Source organism: Festucalex cinctus, chromosome 1 (genome assembly GCF_051991245.1).
Source record: "Festucalex cinctus isolate MCC-2025b chromosome 1, RoL_Fcin_1.0, whole genome shotgun sequence".
Classification (NCBI taxonomy): Eukaryota; Metazoa; Chordata; class Actinopteri; order Syngnathiformes; family Syngnathidae; genus Festucalex; species Festucalex cinctus.
Window position 1 is genome coordinate 16,787,221 of NC_135411.1, and position 21,154 is coordinate 16,808,374.

Genomic DNA, 21,154 nt, shown 5'->3' on the forward strand with positions numbered 1-21,154 from the left:
TCCCAGCAGTATACTGTATCTCAGTCAAAGCCTCCTTTTTTTTTCTAAGCCATCACCGCCCCACACACACGCACCGTTTATTTGCTCAGGTGAATAAATTGTATCGCGCACACACAACAGGCTCCCTCAGATGCTTCTTATTAGTTTCCAGGAGTTAGTCACACGCTTTCATCTCGGGCCTATCAGGAAGTGTTTATGTGCGTCACGTTTGATCGGATCCCCAGCTCAGATTACGCGCAGGACTTTGTATGTTGTCAAAGAATTAAATACACCCCAGAGAGATGGAGGAATTCATGCAACAGCAGTGCAAAACAACAACAAAAAAAAGTTATTGAGACACAAATTGAATGTAATGTGGAGTTAATTTTTATGTACATTGGATGGTGATCAAACACTTTTCATCTGCCTGTTAACTGGGGTGAAATATGTATGACACATGAAATAAAAGGGATGGGAAGTGCACACTCGTCTATTTCAAATTCAATGTATAGATAGAAGTTAGAGTGGAGTCACATACCTCCTCGGACTGATCTCACTGCAGTGACGGCGACGTGTCAGCTGTGTAGAGGCACATTGTGTTGGTCACTGTAAATTTCTTCATATTACAACTCTTCACATTTATATTTTCACAACTTCACGTATCCAAAGACTGCAGAGAGAAAACAAAATGTAAAGGAAATTGACTTTAACGGCATGTATACAAATCAAATAAAAAATAATGACGACTTCAACATTGAGTTTGTCAGCCAGTGACTTGATGAGAGCCACTATTAAGAGCTGGATGAGACAGAGGTGCCAAAAGCCAGCAGGTAAGCAGCGCGTTAGCATTGACACAGAATAGTGCTAGCTAACAGTGTTAGCATCTGATTAGCGGCATATACTGTACATAATACTCACTTTTTTAAAGTCAATTGTTTGGGCTATGTGTATGTCACACAGTTGTCATAGCAATTCATACAAAAAAAAAAATAATAATTTAACTGTTATATTCTTTCCTATTTTACTTTTACATTTGCGTTCTCGACTGCTAGTAGGCATGTTTTCGTCATACCGGACCAATGACTACTTGCTGCTTCAATGTCTAATGCTGCATTCGAGGATGGTCGGAAGTCGGACTTTTCCGAGTTCAAACCAGGAAGTGTGTACGGGAACGCCCCCTTAAATTCCACTTGCGAAGTCGGAAAAAAAAGGACCCCGACTTCACCAACGGACTACAAGTGACGTCACTCTACAACGGTTTCCCCTTTGGAACTCAGACCGAGAATGGTAAAACACAATTTACTTGGGTATAAAACTAGATAGCGTTCTTCATTCATAAATATTCGACATTGACGTAACACAACGTACGTGACAGTATGCCGCTATCTCCTGGCATGAAATTATACGGTGAACTACTAAACTGGCGTGCTTATGAAATAAGATAAAAACAATAAATGAAGCAAAATTGCGAGAAGGTAAGTTTGCTGGAGGTCAAAAATAAGTTTTAAGAACCAAAATAAAAAACAATTTACCACTAGCCGCCATTTTGGTTGTTTACTTTCGCCTCGAATGCTTTCAGGTCGGAACCAGAACAAACCAACTCTGTAAATCCGATTTCCGACCATCCTCGAATGCAGCATAAGAATCATACTAGCCTAATACTGCGCTTGCCAGTCAGACCCAATGCAAACTTTTCTGGCGGCGAAAACTGACTTTAGGGAAATGGCACAGACAGCTTCCAATAGCTGCTGTGACCAAGCAAAAAAGGCTGGATAATGGTGAGTGCATTGACTTGTTTAGCGCTATTAAACTGTCAACCATGAGAATAGTTAGCATTAGCTAAAGTAAGAACACAACCACCGGTCACCAGATTGACTAGCGATGAAAATCCTAGTGAGAATTTATTGCTAATGGAAGTTAGCATAGCTGTTACAGTAATTCTAAATGTTCAAACTATAACACAAAGTACATATAGGCCTATTGTCTTTGCTTGTTGGAACAATGACTCTTACTTGGGCCTCATTGGGGGTCTTCTATGCCTCTTATGTTTGTGCGTACTGTAATTATATTACATATCTTCCAGTGGAGTACTCCACAAATGATAATTTTTCATTTTTTCAGGAATATAAAGAACTTTTCCTGACAAAACAGGTGATACTGATTCTGTCCAAATATTCTTCACAGAAGCCCGAGGGTTGAAAGCCAGCTGCAAGTTGGCCGGCTCCCTGGTCCGAGACCCGGGTCGCAATGGTGAGAAATTCAATTTAGGAGGAGAGAGAGAAATAGTGAGAGAAAGTACTGCCCCTCCACCGCCTTGCCTCGCCGTCCCCTCCATCCACATCTCCAGGGGCGATCTCCAAGAGCCAAACCAAAACCAGATGGACTTATTGGGCCTAAAGATAACAAATAGTGCTTGAGTTCCTGTCAGTTAGAGACCACCGGAGAAAAAAAAAAAAAAAAGCTAGAAAGGGGGGGGGGGGGGGGGGTGGCTTGGGAATCATGCTGACGTGGAAATCTTGATCCAGCTGTATAAAATGATTACGACGTGAAAAAAGATACGATACATGTTGATTCTGTAGTCAGCCATCTTGGCTTTGGGCAAAAAATAAAAAATAAAAATCACCACTGACCCAAATCTGCGGGTGGTACAAGCTGTTCAGCCTGTACCACCCACACACTGGAGAGGCCACTCGGAGACGAGAAGTTCTCACAGCCTCCCCCTGCAGATCCACCAAGAAAGTGTCCTTTGTAACAGGAGTTTCCTGTACGTAATTAAAAAATATGGAGGCCCCCGCTGCAGCAGGGAGGAGACGGGGCCACGAGGACTTGTCCGAGGGTATGGGAAGGGTGAGATTCCACGTTTCATGTAAGATCCCCGGAGCGGACCCTGATGTTAGTCCAAACAAGGAGTGTTCGCTCTTTAAGGAGTTCGGCAAGGCGAGAGAGAGCCCGCTGAAGGGCAGGTGGTTCGGATTTGAGGCTTGGGATTGAGAGGGACCCGTGTCGTCACACGCTGACATGGCAACGAGCAAATGTGCACTCTCCGGCCATGACATTACGCACACCTGTATAATATGCATAACAGTGACATAAATGCAGTTTTGTTCCTCCGGGAGTCTTACTAAAAGGTTTCTGGCATTCTTGCTATATAGTGTAAAATTATATGACACTTAACATTCACCTGTCACAATAAAATCACTCATATTATGCAAATTCATTAATTTCATTTAGGGATGCACGATAATATCGGTGGCCGATAATTATCGGCAATTATCGACCTATTTGATTTCAAACAGATAAACCAGATAATAGAGAAATCCGCCGATAATTATCGGCAATTATCAACCAATTTGGTGTCATACAGATAAACCAGAACATAAAGAAATTTGCCGATAATTATCGACAATTATCAACCAATTTGACATCATGCAGATAAAACAGGTAATAAAAAAATTTGCCAATAATTATCGGCAATTATCGACCAATTTGATTTCAAACAGATAAACCAGATAATAGAGAAATCCGCCGATAATTATTGGCAATTATCAACCAATTTGGTGTCATACAGAAAAACCAGATAATAAAGAAATTTGCCGATAATTATCGACAATTATCAAACAATTTGACATCATGCAGATAATAAAGAAATTTGCCAATAATTATCAGCAATTATCGACCAATTTGACGTCAAACAGATAAAGCAGATAATAAAGAAATTTACCAAAAATTATCGGCAATTATCAACCAATTTGACGTCAAACAGATAAAGCAGATAATAAAGAAATTTGCCCAAAATTATCGGCAATTATCAACCAATTTGACATCATACAGATAAACCAGATAAAGAAATTTGCCGAAAATTATCGGCAATTATCAACCAATTTGACATCATGCAGATAAAGCAGATAATAAAGAAATTTGCCAAAAATTATCGGCAATTATCAACCAATTTGATTTCAAACAGATAAACCAGATAATAGAGAAATCCGCCGATAATTATCGGCAATTACCAACCAATTTGACATCATGCAGATAAAACAGGTAATAAAGAAATTTGCCAATAATTATCGGCAATTATCGACCAATTTGATTTCAAACAGATAAACCAGATAATAGAGAAATCCGCCGATAATTATCGGCAATTATCAACCAATTTGGTGTCATACAGATAAACCAGATAATAAAGAAATTTGTCAATAATTATCGGCAATTGTCAATTTGGTGTCATAAAGATAAACCAGATAATAGAGAAATTGGCCGGAAATTATCGGCAATTAGCGACCAATTTGATTTCATACAGATAAACTAGATAATAAAGAAATCGGTCAATAATAATAGACATGCCACGTTGGTCCATTTGTTGTGGCTCATATCAATAAAATTCATCTTCATGATGCTTTACATACATTGAAACATTGCCTAAAGTTTACACAATGTTTCAATGTATTTGTACATGTTAGACTTATTTGTATTCAAGTTCATTTTTCAAACAATTATCGGCTTACTTATCGGTTATCGACATCGGCACGGTCTAAATGATTGGTTTATTGGTATCGGTTGAAAATAGCATTATCGTGCATCCCTAATTTCATTTGTATGAACCATTTGTTTAAGAAAAGTGATGGACAGCAAAATTATTATTTTTTTGTGTGTGTGTGTGTGGATTTCTGGAGACTCTGAAATTCCCATCCCGTGAGGGCTGGACTGGCCATCTGGCGTACAGGGCAGATGCCCGGTGGGCTGGTGTCTTTTGGGGCCGATGTGGTGCTATTCAATTATTTCCCGGCCCACAATTTAGAGGGTGTAGCCCATTAATTGATTTACAATATAGAGATTAAACTGAACAAATAAACATCAGTCCAAGTTCGGTCCTCAAGGGCCCCTATCCAGCCTGTTTTCCATGTTTCTCTCCAATAACACACCTGATTGATGATCGGGATCGTTATCAGGCTTCTGCAAAGCTTGATGATTAGCTGATCATTAGATTCAGCTGTGCTGAAGGACGGAGACATAGAAAACAGGCTGGATAGAGGCTCTCTTGGTGGTAGGGCTACGTGGTACCCAAGGGTGGTCAGGAATTGGGCTGGGCCGGGGGGCCTAAGTCAAAATGCCAGGGCCAATTTTTTGTGCCAGTCCAGCCCTGCATCCCATCACTTGCGTCCAGACTGTAAACATGTACAAGTTGTTACTGACAATCAGGTTGCTTCTTCGAGCAACACGAGAGTACAAATGATTAGAAACGATAAATACTCTACCTAATAAGCATCTTTCAGTTTGTGTCAATCAAAAGTGAGCATTAATATTTTCTGAAATTTGATCCAGTTCTCGTATCTTCATTTAAAAAAATAGTAATTGATTGATGATTGATTTAAATAAATTTTACCCGGAATGACATTAATTATGGCTGAGAGGTCGAAGCGGAGTTCATACGTATGGGAGGTCAAGAAGGAGGTCAGACACCAGTGTGAGTGGTCGAGAAGGAGTTTATACATCATAGATGAGTTTGGGGATGAGTTGTAAAGTTTATTACAATATAAAACTGTGGAGCAAAAGTCCTTCTTTTTACCATCTACTTTTTTTTTTTAATACAGACATAAAATTTCCAAAAAATGGCTCCTTTACCTGTCTTAGTTACCGTATTTTCCGCACTATAAGGCGCACCTCATTATAAGGCGCACCTTCAATGAATGACATATTTTAAAACTTTTTCCATATATAAGGCGCAACAGTCGAGGCTGTGGTTACGTTATGTATCCATTAGATGGTGCTGCGCTAAAGGGAATGTCAACAAAACAGTCAGATAGGTCAGTCAAACTTTATTAATAGATTACAAACCAGCTTTCTGACAACTCCATTCACTCCCAAAATGAATAAACAGCTGTTTTATTATTTTCTCTGAGGTAAAGTATTAGTATTAGCTAGCGATCCAAGATGGCGGGATCTTCTGCGCATGCGCGTCACCGATCGTGCAGGGTCACCGATAGCGTCTTGACAGCGAAACCTGTTGCGGCTCAATATTGATCCATATATAAGGCGCACTGGATTATAAGGCGCATGGTCAGCTTTTGAAAAAATTGAAGGCTTTTAGGTGCGACTTATAGTCGTGAAAATACGGTAATTATGTGATGTAGTGAAGTTCTACCCATCCATCAACTGTATCACTTAACTGAAAAATAAGTATGCAATACTAAAACATTGTTACATTAATTCATTTGTGACTTTCAATTCAAAACTCATCATTGTCTTCATAATAATTTCATGAGGTTTCTACCGTATTCATATTTGTACATCCAAAAGTCATCATTTTGGATGACACAAGGTACTTTGTACATGGGAGCAATTTAATGTACATGTAATCAAAACAGAAGGCCATCTTGAAGCGGAGTGATGTCCAGTGGAGAGTCTCGACTTGCCGTGTGGTGTGTTTGCACTCGTCAGTTTCAAACACGATCAAACGGCCGCGGTGACGCCTCCAGTGTTCTCGGAGGTTCCCCACGTTCATCTGCGTGAGCTGCGGGTCATCTTTGAGTCGGATCCTATTTACTCGTCCCTCTGATTCACCCTGAGGCCTGCATGGGGTCTCTGTTCAGTCTGCCAGCCCCGCTGAGTGGCCTCTGTAGCCGAGAAAGGCCCCATCCATCACGGCTGCTGCCGGGTGTGCGCGTCGCCCTTTCGTTCCGTAGCGAAGTTGCATTGTTGAAGCAAGACTTAACGATCTCGTACTTGTGTCTGCGGTCAGCGTGTTAAGAAGATCACATCATTGGTTTCCACACATCATTTTAACCACTCCAGCCAGACGTATAAACTTCTCCTCGACCTCTCATCCACGACACATGAACTCCCCACAACCCCTCAGCCATGACATACTGTATGATCTTGTCCTCGGTCCCACACTTGTGATGAATGAACTCTCCTTGACTCTCCTTGTCATCCATGACGTATGAACTCCTCAACCTGCCATACATGACATCAACTTCTCCATCAGTCAACCAAGCCGTATGAACTTCTCCTCAGCCATGATGTATCACCTCCTCATTGAGGACTCAGCCAGGACCCAAGAACTCCTCCATGACCTCTCATCAGGACCATAAGAAATTCTTAGTTTTTCATCCGTGACGTATGAACTCCTTTGAGCCCCTCAACCATGACGTATGAACTCCTCCCATTCCCTCATGACGTATGAACTCGTGTATAAATTCATCCACAACCTTTCGTCCATAACATCAGCTCCTTGAACTTTTATCCATTATGTATGAACTCCTCCTGAACCCTTCAACCATTATGTATGAACTCCCAGTTATTACCCATGAACGACTCATTAATCTCTTATCCAAAACATCTGATCTTTGACCTCTCATCCATGACGTATGAAATACTCCACGACTTTTAATCCATAACACGAACGCCTTGACCTTTCATCCATGATGTATGTACTCCTCCTGGACCACTCAACCAGGATGTATGATCTCCTCAGCCATGGCATATGAAATACTCAACTATGACGTATGAACTCTATTTTTACTTCTCATCCATTATTTATTAACTCCTCTTTTTTTTGTCGTCCATAATGTATGAACTCCTCCTCAACCACTCAGTCATTCCCTACGAAATCCTCCTCCTATCTCTCCATATTTGAAAGTTGACCTCTTGTCATTGACGTATGAACTCCACCCCACCCCCTCAGCCAAGACATATGAAGTCCTCTTCGAACATCCAACCATGATGTATGAACTCCTCCTGGAGCCTGCAACATCATGATAAAATTCTCTCAACCCCTCAGCCATGATGTAAGGACAACTTCATGACCATTTATCCATGACCTTTGAACTTCTCCACGACTTCTATCCCATGACATTTGAACTCCATGGCACCTTAGCCATGATGTTTAAACTCCTCCTTGACTTTGCATACATGACGTATGAAGCCCTTCTGGATCATTCAGCCATGACGTATAAACTCCACCTTGACCTCTTAATCATGATGGATAAACTCCTCGCTAACCTCTCCTCCATGACCTATGAACTCCTCTTTGTGCTGTCATACATGTATGAACTCCCTCTCAACTGCTAAGTCATGTATGGACTCCACCTGAATCATGTTGTATAACATCGTCTTTGACGTCAACATGCAGTTTTCTTACCCACACATAAAAAAAAAAAAATCCCCTCAGTCATATTCACTACTCCCCCAGGCGGCTCGCCCAACATTCACGTGTCACATGTTCATGCTGTGCATTACATTTAGTCGCGTCCTCCCATCCCACCCACAGCGTGTGTCCTCCCACGCAGTGCTGCATGATGGATGAGCAGTTTCACGGCGTCGCTGCAGTGGGGAGAGGCCGCTGACGACGGAGGACAAGGCAGCCCAAAGGCCACCGGCGCTGCCCCCGCCATTGCTGTGTGACGGCTTTCCCACCGTGCAACACAGGATGCATTCCGAGCAGTAGAAATGAAGGTCACACATGAGGTGAAGAAAACAAAGGTAGGGATGGACGTCAGTCCCTTCAGCTCTCTCTCTCTTTCTCTCATTCAGCTGTGCCTGGCATTTACCATCCATCCATCCAATCTACCTTCCTGCCTCCACATCAACCTCTCATCCATGATGTATGAACTCCTCCTGGACTTCTCAGCCACAGTGTGAATGAACTTCTCCTTGACCTCTCATCCATGACGTATGAATTCCCCACAAATTCTCAACCATGACGTAAGAACTTACCAAATAGCATGACTAAAAAAAAAATGTTGGCTTTGGTAGAGTAATAAACCTTTCACATATCGCGGTGGAAGGAAGGCACTTAGAATTTAAACTCGACTAGATAGTCACACTAGGTACCGCTGGAGGACGATCAGCGTGCTCTGCTTGTACATTACGACTAGGGATGTCACGATAAGGGCAATATCGTGATATTGTGATATTCAAACTGCCACAATATCGTCGTCGTCATGTTCACAATATTTAAAAGGAACACATCTGTTAAAAAAGTCAGGTTGGTTTCCATTTGTGCAGTTCTAGCACCCTCTAGTGGCTCGTTTATTAGTGCAATTTAATTTTCATTAGGGATGTTTTGGCCTTCTATGTTTAAAATCTATGCTAATTGTCAGATGAAGGGGAACCTAATTTGCTTGTGAAGCGATCAATGTGTGCTTGCATTAGCAAGTCAGTGCCTCAATATTGTTATTAGCGTTTGTAGGTGGTTTATATGCATTTCTGTTATGTACAAAAGCACAATATTGTGCTTTTTAAAAAAAAAATATGAGCTCTCTTTTTGACAATATTGTGATCTTTTTTAAATATCGCCAACACCCCCACAATATCGTGATAATTATCGTATTGTGACCTTCATATTGTGATAATATCATATCGTGATGTTTGGATATTGTTACATCCCTAATTACAACGTTGCAACAGAGAGTGTGGGAGGGAGCGGAGGGGCTGAGGTGGATCAAACCATTTTCGAATCAAATGGGGGGGTTACTCTATTTTTGTTGTACTATATATTATATATATTATTATTATTATTATTATTATTATTATATTACTTTTTTATGGTTCATACATATATAAAATGATGTGGTGGATGAGTGGTTAGCACGTGCTCCAGTTCGAGTCCAGGCTCCGGCCCTCCTGGGTGGAGTTTGCATGTTCTCCCCGTGCCTGTGTGGGTCTTCTCCGGGTACTCCGGTCTCCTCCCACATTCCAAAGACATGCATGGCAGGTTAATTGGGCGCTCCAAATTGTCCCTCTGAGTGCCCTGCGATTGGCTGGCAACCAGTCCAGGGTGTCCCCCGCCTACTGCCCAAAGCCAGCTGAGATAGGCTCCAGCACTTCCCGCGACCCTTGTGAGGAATAAGCGGTCAAGAAAATGGATGGATGGATATACTCTAAAATTGTGGGGGTGCTGTTGTTCATTTTGGTGGTGCTGAAGCACCTCCAAAAACGGGCTAAATAAGTGTTTGTCAGCAGGTGAATGAGTAGTCGAATGTAAAGCACTTTGAGGGCCATGTAAGGTAGAAAATACAAACATTAATGAATGAACTTCTTGTCAACCTCGTATCCATCCAGAGTCCTCAACGATCTCTCAGTCATGACGTGTGAGCTCCTCGCATTCGTATGCATGATGAGTAAACATGACCTCTTGCAACACAAATCAAAGAGGAATTATTTGCAGATTCTGAATTGTATGACATTTGGAATGTGAAAATACTGAAAAAGGTCATATGGGACACATTTTCTCATGTGAAAAGTTAAGTAAAGTAGTGCTGCTGTAGCAACGCCATAATACGCTCCACAAACATGGTGGACAAGCTGAAGTTAAAAGGCTCTTTTCAAATTGGTTAGAGCATGTTACTTTCATAGCATTCAATAATAAAAATGTCCATTTTTTACTAATTACAGACATGACTTACTAACTATGGAAGGCTCCAAAATTTCTGGGAGAACATGCTCTATTGAGACATAATTCCAGGTCCACAGAGGCTCTTTGGTCTCATTAAAATGTAAAAATGTATTTGCAGGCTGCTCTCAACCTTTTGAGGAAAAAAAAAAAAAAAAAATGCATTACTTGGTGTGCTGTTGGTCTGACCTCGTTGCGCCTGCCATCGTTTGAGACCACGTTACTTTTCAGACAGAGGAAACAGGAAAATAGTCAAAGTGGAGGGGTGCATTCTTGGGCCCAAATTCACTTGACCACACAGAGAGTTTGACGTAGACGATTTATGTGTGTTCAGCTTGCAAAACTGACTACTTGCGTTTATTTGAATGACAAAGATGATAAAATTGGTAAATGTCAGCAATAATAGAAGTACAGGTAGGTTGAAAATGATTCATTACATTTTATGCTTTGTTTTTCCTACTCCGCGATGGCGTGATTGGGTGCATGCCTGGAAGATTTTCATCATCATAAAGCCATCACAGTTGAAAAGATCCAAATTGAAATTTGAACGTGTTGTTTTGTTTTGCAAACATGTGGACTGTAGCAATTGATCGTTGTTTGTTTGTGTGCGTGCATGTTTGTGTGTATAGAAGCTGGTGGGAGAGGAGGAAGTCGTACCAATAAGAGTGACTTGCAGTGACTAACAATGGTCGGCTCGTATCCTGTGGCTGTCAAACCCCTGAAGACCCAACACAAACATTTGGAGTTCTTGTTCCACCTTTTGTCTCACTTTTTAGGCTAATTTTTGTTGTTTGCCACAAAGACTTTAGCTGTGAATATAGCGTCCAATAGCGATTGTGTCAACAGAGGCCATTTAAAAGGTCATTTGGTCATTCATCATGAGTGAGGAATCTACGACTCTAGGGCTGAACATGGATGCAAGAACGTTTGATATGGTCTGCCATGCAAATCTAAAACAAAGGAAACCTCAAAAGGAGCTGCAAGTACTACGTATAAGGGCCAAAAACATTCTGGGTTCATTGGAGACTCTTGTCCTCAAGTGTGAATGGTTCTTTGTCTATATATGCCCATTCCTCTCTGTCATTGTCAGGTGTGATAGGCTCCAGCTCACCTACAACTCGCATCAAGACAAGCACTGCAGAAGATGGATGGATGGACGGACGGATGGATAGTACGGTTAGAAAAGGCCCAAAATCCTTAATCTGTAATTAACTCATTTGCTCCCAATAACATCTAAATACGTTTTTTTTATGTTGTAAGTGCCCCAAAGACGTATTTATACGTTTTGTTTTTTGTTTTATGCTAGAGCATACAGAAGGCTTTGATGTAGCCTCTCAGCTGCAAAGAACGGTTGCAGAAATGGTAGTTATTACACAAACGGCCAGCAGGTGGCAGCAGAGCAAAGGAGATCAACCAGAGCCATCTAGAAAAAAAGCTAAATTACTTAGAATTTTAAATAGATTTGTGAAAACTGATGAAACTTAGCTCTCTTCTAATGCTAATTGCTGCGAAACGGAAACGGATAGAAACATACTTTTTTTTCCTGATGAAAGAAGAAACTCTAATCTTTCTTTTGGTAGGTTCCATGCTTTTATAGCAATTGAACACAATATTCTGTGGGCCTTGCAAAATCAGTCAAAATCCAGTAAAACGGCCGGGAGCGAACGGAATTGTTTCTGTGAAAATGGCTGGGAGTGAATGAGTTAAGCAAAATAAATCAATGACTCCTCCCAACCTTAACGCGTGACACCACTTATTAATCATTTGCCAGTATTGGGTTATAGGCATTGTGTACAAAGAATAAAAGTGCAAATATCTCTGGCAACTTAATCCGATCAAATTTCGAATGCACCGTGAGTGACGCCATGTTCCTGCTCACGTGATGGTGATGATGTATCCCGTGTGTAAAACGAAAGCGCCTTCGCTCATTTCAAAGTGAGTTTGCTGACATAAATGGCAAGAAAAAGACGTCTTAGATCCCAAATATTGCGCCCATTTTGTTCAGAGTAAAGCCCTCAACACGTCCGGTTTCATGTAATTCCGTGTGGGGTGGGGCGGTGGCCGCTCCTAATGTGGGCTAAAGCGTGCTCAGCACACATGTACTGTAGCTTAGTCTAGCAGAGTGCAAGTCACTGTATGTTTACATCCACTTGGAGTCGCCGGTGGCTGGATCTGCTAATTTTATTCATCTTTCGGTTGGAAACAAATCTTTCGCGTGTCCTCCATGGCTGTACTGCTTTTGAAGAAGTGCTTCTTTGTTGTAAGGCGAAATTCCACCTTTGATATCCGCCATGGGACGTGATAATTCCTCGCGAGTTCTTTGTTGTCATTCATTCAATGTGTATTTTACGCATGCATTACGTCACGATGATTGAGTAAGAGTCTGATTTCCTGTTGAGTTGCTCTTTAACATTGGGCAAATTAAAAGCTCAGCATAGCAACTTAGCCTCTTTTCTGGGAAATGGTCATAGAGGGATCGGCAAAAATCGCAAAATACAGCCAGCAAATTGCTAAGCTAGCAAAACTGACTGTTAGCTCCACTCCTCCACTGTTAGCAAAGCAATGTGCGATCTGTGCTCCTACTGGACAAAATGATAAGCATTAAATGCGTAACGAAACCCAGAAATAAAGGAAAACATGACATTCCGACGTGGCTAAAAGGTATACGCATGATTTATGAATGAATGTAGCACAATATTAACTACCGGGCAATATTTCCTCCACACGATGCTTGGCTACGGTGGCTTGTTAGGCGCATATGTCCTGCAGTTGGAGCGGATCAGCCGCGGTCTGCATTCAGACTGCGAAGCGAACCGCACCGAGTGCGTTTGGAAGCGGACGAGACCACCTCAAAAAGTGGGTCTTGGTCCGCTTGTTTGGTCCGCACCACGATTCGTTTGTGTGTATTCAGACCTGCACAAAAGGTCCGGACCAACATGGGAAGCGAACTCTGGTCCGTTTAAAGCGGACCAAACAGTGCAGGTCTGAATACACCCTTAGAAATTCAGTGCACAACAACAACAACAACAACAAAAAAACTCCCCCACATGGTTTCCTTTCAGCAAACCTCAGGTCTGACAGACAGAACCCATCAGAACCATGCAGTAGACCCACAAAGAAACACTGCTGATTGCCCCAAAGCAGGAAACCACTTTCTTGAAACTCAGCAGAAATTAGTGCACACATACACACACCTGGAACCCCCCCACTTTCTCAGCGCCCTCGACTTCCTCCAGCAGTCTCTCTTTAACCCCACATGGCCAGCGACTCGAGTTAAAGTAGCCACACAGAGCACCTCTTATACAACGCCCTATTTTACTCTCAAGTAGCTACAGTGCTCATTACATCATTACATGGTGGCGGGCCTCTCGCGGAGAATACAATGTCCTGGCAGTCAGCTTTTTCGAGAGAGGCCTTCAATAGGCGGGTGCACTGCTTTGCTTTTCGACGCCTCGCTGACAGACGGACTCCGAGCGGAACGTCTTTTAACCTCCCCCAAATTGGCCCGCTAATTTCTTACATTTACGTGGGCTCGCTGTCACAAAATTCAACGCCAGGACCACCCGGGGCAAAAATAGATGTCATTATTATGGGGGGGGGGGGGGGGGGGGGGGGATCCTGCAGGAGGTGCGTTCTTGCAGCAGAGGGCGCTTGAAACTCTGGGAAAGCATCAATGTCTAGCGAAAGGTGTCCCCTGCCAGCTTTCTGTCAAAAATAACATATCTCATGACTTTCATTTCTGTAGAGAGGAAACCCAAGCAGGATGGTAAGAAAACCTCCTGTGGAGCAGAATGCATAGAAAGTGTAACAGTAGAATCTGCAGGAAGAAGACATTCTGAGTCAATGTCTGACAGCAAATGGCAGAAGAGGTCCCATATGCTGTTTTGAAAAATTACAGTACTTTTACTGTCTCATATGCAATAGCACTTCTTAGTGTACTAAACAACAACACAGATGCGTGAAATTCTCCATAAACAGAACTAGGCTCTTTTTTTTTTTTTTTTTCCTACTCACATGACCACTTTTTGCTAGGTGGAAATACTACAGCACAATCGCCTGAGCCCCAAAGCCACTTAAGTAGAAATAGCATTTGCAAGTCATGCTCACTCAGAAATTTGAACGCCAGAAAGTCAAGCAGGGTCCATACATTCCAATAATCAAACCTAGTTTGAATTTTTCTCTCTCTTCCGGTCAAAGGCACAATTGACCTTATCGTAAACCACGCCCGCATGACCTCGTAAACAAATCAAAACGCAAGACTGTGACGGCACGTGCGTTTTGCTGCGGACAAACAAAAGCAATCCAGCTCCCGGTGGTGCATTGCGTGGATATCCAAAGCCAAGAAAAAGTCGATAAAAATGGTTAAACGCTGTAGTTACGGCTTGCGTAAGAGTGAAAGCCGTTATCCCGATCGACTAACCGGCGTCCTGCGGTAGTCGCGGCTTGTGTAAGAGAGACACAAGAGAGAGACACTGTCCAGTTTATTACCTTCCTTACACCCTCAAACAATTACGAAAAATGTCTGCGCTGGATCAAACTTTGTGGAAGACCAGTCGAATCAAAACGACCAGTCGAATCCCTCCAAAATGACCAGAAACTACTACGTCCACACTAAGGTAATGTTTTCCATTGTTGTGTTTAGCCAAAGGCTAATGATAGCGCCGGATAGCTAACAGTCCACGCGTTTGTTGTCTTACTATTTACTATAAATGCCAATAGAACAAACTTTGCACATGTGACCAGTTGAATGCCTCCAAAATGACCAGAAACTACTACGTCTGCACTATGATCATGTTCGCCATTGTTGTTTTTAGCCAAAGGCTAACGATAGCTCCGGTAGCTAACCGTCCACACTTTTGTTGACTTACTAGTTACTATAAATGGCAACAAAACATTGAAACTATGAGGTAATATAAATTCATTCTTACCTTGCCTGACGGGAATAATGTCCAAAAACTTCGGTTTTGGCGACAATCGGTCGAAGTGAGTAAGGCGACTGTCTTTTCCTGACTTCTGCAGCATCAGACAGCGATGCATATTTCCTTTTGTTTTTGGGCAAAATTGCATTCACAAAAAAATTAAAGCCCCCTTTGCTTGCTTTGGAAGAGCAATACTAGCGTCCTAAAAATACTTGCCTGAGAAATCACAAGGAAGATTTGACAACTTTTCCATTACTATGGAATATATACTTCAGCTCATCTCGACAGGTAAATGTCGGAGGGCGCTGCTCGTAGCATTTAGTGGGCGGGGAGTGGGTGCCACGGTAAGGTCAGTTATCAAATTATTCATGCTTATTCATTTTAGGGATAGACTGATAATCGGCCCCGGACGATTATCGGCGCCGATATTTGGCATTTTGACAAATATCGGCATCGGCCATGTTTTGAATCTGAAGGCCGATAAAGCTCACTGAGCAGGGGATACTTGCGAACGTAGCGAATTTGGGGTTTTCATCAGGATTTGTAAGATGTTCGCAGTCAGTTTTTATTTGTCGTAAACACATTTGGAACATATTCACACAATTTTTCACCGCAAAAATCTTTTTGAAACGTTTTTACGAACCCTAACAAAAACCCCAAATGAGCTACATTCACATGAATTTGTTACTCAGTGAGAAATTATATATAGTTTGAAAGAATTCCCCCCCCCCTCCCCATTTTACTGCAAATGAATATCGGCTTGAAATATCGGTTATCGGCCAACTTGACTACAAATAATCTGTATCGGTATCGGCCTTGAAAAAAACATATCGGTCTATCACTAATTCATTTGCACTGATTTTGTAGCGCTTGGACTCGCAGCCAAAATCCACGTTCACAAATTTGTTTACTGTTTAACCAGCCAGTCAAATCAACTTGAACGGGTTACTAATTGTATTTTTGCCCAAAAAAACGTCACAGTCCAAAAAAACAATGAAAAATCCAATTTGATCATAATGGTAAAGGGAGTTCACCTGCATATTGTTTTATCATTTACCGTTTTTTCACTTTATTGAAAATGTCGGTGTACCAAGACTGTATGCGGCCGACGTGCTAACGCAGAAGCGTCAATCGATGGAAAGGTTTTTCCTTTTAGTTTAAAATAACCTTAACATCCAGGATGCCTCGCTGGCCAATCTATCCCTGTCATCCATTGATCCATCCATCCATTTTCTTGACCACTGGAGAATATCTCAGCTGGCTTTGGGCAGTCGGCGGGGGACACCCTGGACTGGTTGCCAGCCAATCGCAGGGCATACAGAGACGAACAACCATCCACACTCACCTAGGGACAATTCAGAGTGCCCAATTAACCTGCCATGCATGTCTTTGGAATGTGGGAGGAGACCGGAGTACCCGGAGAAGACCCACGCAGGCACAGGAAGAACATACAAACTCCCAGGAAGGCCGGAGCCTGGACTCAAACCCGAGGCCTCAGTACTGGAAGGCGGACGTGCGAACCAATCATCACTGTGTCGCCCTAACTGTTTCATATAATGCTCATTAGCTGGATAAACATGGCAGCTCTGGCCGTTTGGAGCAGCGTTCCATCGGTGGTCTGGATTGTCTCTGAGGTAGCAGAGCCGCAATGCACAAAGGCGACCGGGGGATAGAGGGATGAAATTGCCGTGTCAGCAGCCTGTAAGGGCCACCCTGGGAAGAGGAAAGCCACTAAAGCTCGAGCAGCGCTGCACCCTGAGACGTAGATTAGCTTTCTGGCCAGCAGACGAAGAAGGACGTCAATGGAGTCCTGACTGAATTTTCCACCGACTTTTTCTTCCCCACCAGAGGCAGCTTGATGAACGTGGCATCATTATTTGATCAGATTAAAATATTTGTGATGATATGGCATGAGAACATTATACAGTTGAACAAAACCAGTGCATTTGTACGGAAGCACATTTAATTTGTTTGGGAATAAAAAAAAAAGAAGAAAAAAAGCTTTTTTTCAGTAATTTTCTTTTGGGCTTATTTTATGGAATATTTATTTTTTTAATGAATACATAAATAAATACATAAACATAAATAAATAAATATTCCCTTTTTGAAACGTCTTTTTTTCTGTCAAAAAATCATGAAAAACAGCAACATAAATAAATAAATACATAAAAAAAGTGAATAAATAAATAAATAAAAATTTGAACCAGAAAAAAAAACATACAATAAAATAAATACTTTGAAAAACAGCAAAAGAAAAAAATGCTTAAAAAACAGAAAAAATACTTTAAAAAAAAAGGGGGAAAAAAATTAAATATATATATATATATATATATATATATATATATATATATATATATATATATATATATATATATATATATATATATGAACATTCACTAAAGCCATTTTTTCCCTCAGGTGAACGCAATACACTTCCATACTATGGAAAAAAAAAACACGGAAAAAAAGATTCTGAAAAACAGAAAATAATCCATAAAACAGAAAAGGAAAAAAAGCCATTAAAAAATTACTCAGAAAAACACGAGTTTTTCAAGTGAATACAATACGCTTCCGCACATTTGAACGCAATTCAAATAAAACAAAAATCTATTCTCGTGTCTGCAATTAGCGGGAGACAAGTCTAGCCTACCTCTTGCCCAAAGTCAGCTGGGATAAACACATAGAAAATGGATGGATAGATATCCCAATGAAAAAAGAAAAGAAAAAAAAAGGTACTGACATGTGCATGCCGCCTGTTTCCAATATTATCCCGGCGGTGGCGGCAGGTGATGACAGGCTGAGAAGTGATTTACCTGAGCGCACTTCTTATTACACATCTTTGTTGCTACTTGAGGTAGCCACCACTAACTACCATAGATGGCCTCCGACCGCGTTGGCTCTCTCGCAATCAAGATAGATGAGGTGAGATTTGCACCGGGTCACCGAGGGGGAAGTGATTTAGTTCATTTGTGGAAAGAGATGAAAGTTAGCCATGATGTAGTGCAGAGGTTAAAACTGTAAAAGGGGAAATATATGACGTTGCAGCTGGCATGACAGAAAGTCCCTCTATTTTCAAAACCGCTTGTCCTCATTTGGTTCATGGGTGAGCTGGAGCCTACCCCACCTGACTTGAGGCGAGAAAGAGGCGGGGCCACTCTAGTCGCCAGTCAATCACAAACAAGCATTCACGTTCACATTTACACCTATGGATAATTTAGAGCAGTGTGACACTGAATAACGCCTAAAAAAAAAAAAAAAAAAAAAAAAAAAACACTTAGCAAGATACAGTTTGGTTCATTTACAGCAGTGGTGTACAAACTACGGCCCGGGGGCCATTTGTGGCCCGCCGTCCATTTTTCAGTGGCGCGCGACATATGCTAAATCTGGCATTTGACTCAGTTCAAATAAAATAAACAAAACAAAAATGTTTGGAGATGGTCAAAGTAAGAAGGGAGAGTATCGAAAAAACAGGTGCTATTAAAGGTTATTTTAGTTAACTAAAACTAATGAAAAAAATAAAACAAAAAATTCAAATTACCGAAATAAAATAAAAACGAAAATGCTTTTTAAAAAACGAAAACTAACTGAAACTACATTTTATGTTTACAAAACTAACTAAAACTAACTCTAATTATAGCAAACATGTCCTTCGTTTTAGTCTTTGGTAATTAATTTAATGCATGAGCCTTTGGGGATTATTTTAAATATGATTATTAGTAATTTTATTTAGATATAGACCGGAATAATGACGTTTGAAAGTATGTCACACAGAAATTACGTCATCTAGAAGCAGCCAATAGAAAAGCATCAAAAGATGACATTGCTCCTATGGTGTTTTTTAAATATTGCGCACAAGTAATACACATTAAAAAAATAATTAAAAAAATACTAATACTGAAACTAACTAAAACTAAGCATTTATTAAAGAACTAAAACTAATAAAAACTAACAGAACCACCCTGAAAACTAATAAAAATAACTAAAATGAAAAATTCCAAAACTATAATAACCGTACTGCCATATTACAAATAAATTGGTTTATATACTGTAGCATTTTTCTAACTATGCAAAAGCACAAATAAATGATTTGTACAATTTTTAGGACTAAACACAATTTCTCTTCATAACATTATGTGGCCCTTGCGTCCTTCGGATTTTCTGTATGTGGCCCTCAAATGAAAAAGTTTGGACACGCCTGATTTACAGTGTAATATATTTTTTTAACATAACACATAAAAGTGAAATTAAAAACTGCACTTAAAAAGTACTCAACTCTTGAGTAGTCAATCAAAGCCGTGCACATATTGTGCGTTTCCATCAGGGGCTCGTGTCCACGACATCTACTCGAACCACCCAAAAGATCCACACAATGACACGTGTGGCCAACTGACAGTGGCTTTTGTTAGGTAGCTGTAAAAATAGTTCAAGCCGACAACCCATAAGAAGAAGAAGACATTTTGTATAACATGACACACACCGAATTAGGATGGACTTTTATATGGTTGGTTTGACGCGAGAGGTTAAAACAGGGCACAGCGTCCGCAGATAAAGCGAATTAGATCGTATTTCAGCGAGACATATGCTTTCCCTTTCCTGGATCACTGAGGCATGTAATAAAAGACACACACATTGCACAAGTGCACACAAATACACGTTTTCTCTCTAACCTCAAGCACCATCGACCGCATTATAGTCATGTGACATTTGTAGCAAGAAAAAAAATCATATTTATATATAACTGTTGCATGATGAGATAACATAGTGATGTTTAAAGGGGGCATATTATGCAAACTTGACATTTGAATGATCCAGTGTGAAATTAAACTGAGTAAATCTTTTGCTCTCCACCATTTCTAATTTTTGTTTTTGTGTTACGTAACAGTGTAGCTCATTAACCAAACCACCACCTCCATTCTGAGTTTTTACATGCATGACATGATCAGCCAGGCTGGGTGAAGATTAGGGGTGGGAGAAAAAAATCGATATCGCAATATATTGTTGCGCTCTCTTTTGCAAAAAAATTATCGATACACTGGTGGTAGATATCGATATAATGTGTCCAGTTGTGCAGTGTGATGATATAAATGTTCATGCACTTTAACTCATTTGCTCCCAAAGACGTATTTATACGTTTTTTATGTTTTTTTTTTTGTTTGTTTGTTTTTTTATGCTAGAGCATACAGAAGGCTTTGATGCAGCCTCGGAACTGAAGAAAACGCTTGAAGCAATGGTAGTTATTACAAAAAAAGGCCAGCAGGTGGCAGAAGAGTATCAAAGAGGATCAAACTTAGCTATATTCTAATGCTAATTGCTGAAAAACGTAAATAGATATACTTTTTTTTCCTATTGAAAGAAGAGATGCTAATTTTTCTTTTGGTAGATTCCATGTTTTATAGCAATAGAATACTCTGTGGGCCTTGCAAAAGCAGTGAAAATCCAGTAAAGGGGTTGCTTCAGTGAAAATGGCCGGGAGTGAATGAGTTAATTTGTCTCACTTTACAATGTTTACAGTTAAAACGCTCAGAGGCAGTGAGGCACTATGCAGAACTTTTGTGAACTTTCTGGTATTGAATAAATGCATAATTAGCCATTTTCCTTTTTATGGGCATTTGTTGGCTTTTTCAGTCACATATCGTGATATGTTGCAAAATTTTTTTGACAATATATCAAAAATCCTAGATATCGTGTATCGTGATATTATCGATATCGTGAGCCAAATATCGTCACAGTATCGAATCGTGATTTACCCGTATCGTCTCACCCCTAGTGAAGATCCAGGTTCTTTCGTATGTGTGTGTGTGGGTGTGCGTTTGTGTGTGGTCTCCATCTTTTGGTGTGCTGAAGCGCAGAGCATGAAATGGCT